Source organism: Peromyscus californicus, unplaced genomic scaffold, assembly GCF_007827085.1.
Source record: "Peromyscus californicus insignis strain IS unplaced genomic scaffold, ASM782708v3 Scaffold_20__1_contigs__length_68692818, whole genome shotgun sequence".
NCBI classification, from domain to species: domain Eukaryota; kingdom Metazoa; phylum Chordata; class Mammalia; order Rodentia; family Cricetidae; genus Peromyscus; species Peromyscus californicus.
The window spans coordinates 56,224,211-56,230,210 of NW_026294503.1; positions in this window are offsets into that span (position 1 = coordinate 56,224,211).

Sequence of the window (6,000 nt, forward strand, 5' to 3'; positions counted from 1 at the left end):
TTGCTGCACTTCAGAAGATAAAGACTAATCAACCATCTTTTTTATGCAGTCTCGTTTTTCATGCATAGGCCACCAGATTTAAATGAAAAATAAATTTAAGGTCCATGGTTCCATCAACAATTCCCGCTCTCATTTAGCTACCTTCTTTGAACAAAAGTTTCTTATTTTTTTCGGGGAGAGGAGGGGTGTTGGTTTGAGACAGGATTTCTCTGTGTAGCTCTAGCTGTCCTGGAACTCACTCCGTAGTCCAGTCTGACCTGGAACTCAGATTGCCTTGCCTCTGCCTCCATGAGCGCTGGGATAAAAGGTGTGCATCACCACCGCCCACCTGAACAAAAGTTTCTTAGCATGAGGCCTATCCGTGAAGTCCGAGCCTGTTTCCTTTAGAGAAAAGATTTGTCATCCCTATCACATTATCAAGTTATAAGACTTTGCCAAAGTCCGCTTCACTTTGGCTATCAGAGACCATAGCTCCGTAATATCTCACTTTCCAGCAATGAAAAAAAAAAAAAATGGGAAAACATGAGCTCAGAGGAATAGCTTTAAATGTGTTGTGTAGCTTTAAAGCAAGGCTTTGCCCTCTTCCCAGGGGGAGATTAAACACAGCCTTAGACTCTGGAACAAGGAAATCTAATACTACAAAAGATCCAGGTGAGAGCTTGCCTTTCTGAGATGATTACAGCAAAACTGCGCCCCCTGGTGGTCAGCCGATTCATGCGCCTTCCGCAGGGAAGAGCTCCCCAGATGAGGCCAGCTAACAGTTTAGTTTCTTCCTGTTGAGATGAAGCAAGCTGAGCTTTCAAATCCAGCTGGTATGGTGAACACCGTGACTTTCTTCACTAACCATTTCAAATTCAACGTTGGGGTTTCCAGAACACTGAACTAACTACTCCTTAAAATGATCTAAACATGGTACCTTTTATTCCTGAGATTAGGTTACCTCGAAAGTAAATGTGGCATCAGTCACACATCAGAAAGCCAAACAGTGCTCTTCTGGGCTCTTGGGAGGAACTAAGTTACATTAGGTCCTGTAGTAGGAAGTTTTCCTGGGTCCTGCTCAGTCCTGCAGCCACTGGGACCCAAGTAAACACACAGAGGCTTATATTGCTTACAAACTGTATGGCCTAAGGGCTCAGGCTTCTGGCTAGCTAGCTCTTACAACTTAACTCAGCCCATTTCTATTAATCTATGCATTGCCACATGGCTTCATGGCTCACCGGTACTTTCACATCTTGCTTCTCCTGGCAGCAGCTTGCAGCATCTCCCCACTCTCCTTCTCCTCTCTCTCCAGTTGGAATGTACCGCCTAACCTTATCCTGCCCTATCACAGGCCAACGCAGCTTTATTTATCAACCAATCAGAGCAACACATATTCATAGTGTACAGAAAGACATCCCACAGCAAGGTACCACAGCATTCAACTAAAATAGAGTTCCCTGTAGCCTGCCCCAGCTGACGTCATGAGGAAATAGGATTTTCAGGGGCTAAGACAAGGCACCACTGTTTCACAGACCGTTTAAAAATCCCTAGGTTAGCCGGGCGGTGGTGGCGCACGCCTTTAATCCCAGCACTCGGGAGGCAGAGCCAGGTGGATCTCTGTGAGTTCGAGGCCAGCCTGGGCTACCAAGTGAGTTCCAGGAGAGGCGCAAAGCTACACAGAGAAACCCTGTCTCGAAAAACCAAAAAAAAAAAAAAAAAAAAAAAAAAAAAAAAAAAAAAAATCCCTAGGTTAGTTTGGGCACCATATTTTCTCACTTGTGAAGGCTCAGCAAATGCTCATTGACTAGAGTATGAAAAAAATCACTTTTCAGTTATAATTTAATTGCTAATCGAGATAAAGTATAGGCACCATTATTGATTTACATGAGTCCTAAATTCCAAAGTTTAAGGACATTCATTAATACATTCCCAAAACACTGGGACCCACCATAGGAGAAGAAAATAAGAGAGTTTTGGATATACTGCTACACATTCTGAACACTCAGCAGAGACATTGGTAGTTGACCCAGTGAAAATGCTTGTTGTTGGGCTGAAGATGTGATTAGAGCATGCTTGCCTAGCATGCATCAGTCCCCAAATTCAATTCTTAATACCTCACACACAAAAATGATGGGACCGTTGATCCAGAAGAAGGGATGAGGAGTTGGGAGCACAATATTATGCTTATTGAATGTTTGTTTTTAGTTACATGAGCAATCTATCATTAGAAAAATAATATAGCAATGAAGATAACCACCCCTAAAAAAGTTCTTCCAAGGTGTGGTGGTTTGAACAAGAATAGGCCCCATAGGCTCATGTGTTTGGAGACTCTGGCCTCAGTTGGTTGTGGAACTGCTCAGGACGGATTGGGTGGCAAGGCTTTGTTGGCAGAAGTATGTCACCGGGAGTGAGCTATGAGGTTTCAAAAGCCAATACCACTTGAAATTCCATTTGACTCTCCCTCTGCCTCTTGTCTGTGGGCCATACAGTTTGTAAGCAATATAAGTCTCTCTGTGTTTCCTTGGTTGAGTCTAAGCAGCTGTGGAACTGGCGGGTGAGAGAGATTTGTCCTGACCGTGGGCCAGGCAGTACTGGAGAAAACTCCAGCTACATATATCCAGGCACATACAGGCAGCACTAAGTAGATTCAATGAGTTTTAATAAACAGAGAGCATGTGAAATTGGGAGGAAAAAACGATGAGGGTGGGACAGGGGATGAATTGGAGGGCAGAGACTGGTTGGTAGATTTTATCAGAACACATTATATACATATGTGAAATTCTCAATTAAAAAAAAAAGAAAATCGCCGGGCGGTGGTGGCGCACACCTTTAATCCCAGCACTTGGGAGGCAGAGCCAGGCGGATCTCTGTGAGTTCGAGGCCAGCCTGGTCTACCAAGTGAGTTCCAGGAAAGGCGCAAAGCTACACTGCTGTGGGATGGTCTGTATGTCAAATGTGTTGCTGATTGGTCAATGAATAAATCACTGATTGGTCAGTGGCCAGGCAGGAAGTATAGGCGGGACTAACAGAGAGGAGAATTGAGAGAACAGGAAGCTGGGTGAGAGACACTGCCAGCCGCCATCAGGACAAGGAAGATGTAAAGTACCGGTAAGCCACAAGCCACAAGCCACGTGGCAAGGTATAGATTAATAGAAATGGATTAATTTAAGCTGTAAGAACAGTTAGCAAGAAGCCTGCCACAGCCATACAGTTTGTAACCAATATAAGTCTCTGTGTTTATTTGGTTGGGTCTGAATGGCTATGGGACTGGCAGGTGTCAGAGATTTGTCCTGACTGTGGGCCAGGCAGGAAAACTCTAGCTACACTACACAGAGAAACCCTGTCTCGAAAAACCAAAAAAAAAAAAAAAAAGAAAATCTTGACAACCATGAAGCTAAAAACCAAGTCAATAATATACTTATCAATTAGCAGTCCGTGATCTTTGAAAACTGCTTAGGACTCTTTACAGGGAACTAGACAAGCTGTTTTAGTAGTAGCTTTTCTAAAATAAGTCAGTAAATAACTAAGAAGAAAGCTTCCTACTATGAAAAATTACTCAAAAATTACTCCTCAAAATACAATGCAGGAAAAGAAATGCATTTCTGAGCTGAAGAGTTAAGATAATTTTATTATTTTCTCTAAATCATTGATTTATTGCAAGATGTTTGGATGAGCATAGAAAAACTCCATAAATAAGATATTGTCACAAGCTAATCATGACAGATCTCCCTTGGGGAACGATTTGGTAAAGAAATGAGAATGTAATCATGCACAGACAAGAAAAGCAAAGTCAATTCTTCTGCGTGATCTTTGTTTTCCAGAATGGTGATGAAATTTCCATGCAGCAGCCTGAGGGTAATCACAGTTGCTTCTCACAGACATACCAGCTAAGTGTACCCTCAGCCTCCAATTACTATGGTGATGGATGAGAAACTCACAGTGTGAAGAGCAGAGGGGAACACAGTCAACTAGCGTATATAGCATTCACAGAATTATTAGTGTTTCTGTATGCTTTGTTTTTTCCAGACAGGGCCATGCTATGTATCCCAGGCTAGACCAAAAATACTTCATCCTCTGGCCTGGCATGTGTAACTTAAAGACATAAAATCCCTTTTTATATTAAAAAATGCATTAATTTTAAGTTTAAGTATGCAGCAGTACTGCTTTGTGGCCCCCTCTGTGTGTTATTTATTTATTTATTTGTGTGTTTATTTATTTATGTTATATGGTATCTTAGTTTAGGTTTCTGTCACAGCAATGAAACACCATAACCAAAGCAATTTGGGGAGGAAATAGTTTATTTCAGCTGACACTCCCAGGTAAGAGCTTATCATTGAGGGAAATCATGACAGGAACTCAAACGGGGCAGGAACCTGGAGGCAGAAACTAACACAGAGTCCATAGAGGGGTGCTGCTTACTGGCTTGCTCATCGTGGCTTGCTCAGCCTGCTTTCTTCTAGAACCCAGGACCACTAGCCTAGGGGTAGCTTCACCAGCAATGGGCAGGGCCCTCCCCAATTGATCACTAATGAAGAAATCCTATAGCTGGATCTTACGGAGGCATTTTCTCAGTTGAGATTCCCTCTTTTAAGATGACTCTAGCTTGTGTCAAGTTGACATAAAACTAGCCAGGACATATGGCCTCTTGCGATAATGACCTAGTTGGACTGGAACTTGCTAAGTAGACAAGGCTGGCTTTGCATTTTTTTAAATCTCCTGTTTCTTCCTCCCAAGTGGAAGGGAAGGATACATATTTCATTTACGTTTGTTTTATGGTTCCCTGTGTCTCCCTGGTTCAGGTAATCCTTTTGATTCACACATGCACGGAGTGGTAAAGGAAGAGGTGGACACCTGCCTACCCAGCCAGATCAGCCAAATCAAACCTGGTGATCAATGAGGTAACAGATGTTACAGCAGCTGGATATCACATCCCATTGTTTGTTTTAAAGGCAGTCAGTCATTTACAATACAGCCCAAGCTAGCCTTAGACCTGTTAGCCTCTGACCTCAACCTCCCAAATACTGTGATTACAGCACTGAACTTTGGGTTTAATTTAGAATAATCCAACACAATAAAAAGCAGACTTTCTATTATGGAATTAATTTAAAATCAAACCAGAAAGTCCCCAGCATTTAGAGGTTAAATAACAGTCTTCTGAATTAACCATGGGTCAAAGATAGAACTATGAAGGGTATTTTTAACCGAATGAAAATAAAAATGTAACAGATGAAAATTTGTGAGGTGCCTCTATTTCAGAGCTCTTAAGAACATCGTAGCACTAAATGCCTGTAATAGCAACAAACACTATTGTCTCAGCTTTAACCTTGAAAAGAAAGAAAGGAAAAGCAAGTTAAAACTTCAAGTAGAAGTTAGAGAGGGAAACAATGAACCAGAAGACAGAGATGGTCAATGAAACTAAATTCCCTAAAAGATCAATGATATTTTTAACCCTCTCCGAAAGACCAGGGGAAAACAAGGTAGAGAGTAACTATCAGGAATGAGGGAGGGAACATCACTAGAGAATCTACAAATACTGTAAACATTTTTCTGTCCACAGTTCAATGCAGTGTACACACTCCCTAAAATAAACTGCCCAAGGACATACCCATTGTCTTGGTTTTTGTCACTGTGATAAAACACCATGACCAAAAACAACTTATGGAAGAAAGGATTTATTTTGTCCTACAGCTTGTAGTCCATCAGCTAGAGATGTCAGGGCAGGAACTCAAGGCAGGAACCTGGAGGCAGGACCTGATGCAGAGTCCTTGGAGGAATGCTACTTACTAGCTTGCTCCTCATGGCTTGCTCAGCCTGCTTTCTTATACAATCCAAGACCCATCTGCCCAGAGTTACCATCACCCACAAAGGGCTGGGCCCTCCCACATCAATCAAGAAACTGCCCTATAAGTTTGCCGACAGGTCAATCCAATGGAGGCATTTTCTAAGTTCAGATTACTTCTCCAAATGACTCTAGCTTGTGTCAAGTTGACCAGCACACCAAATGAACAAACAAATGCATAA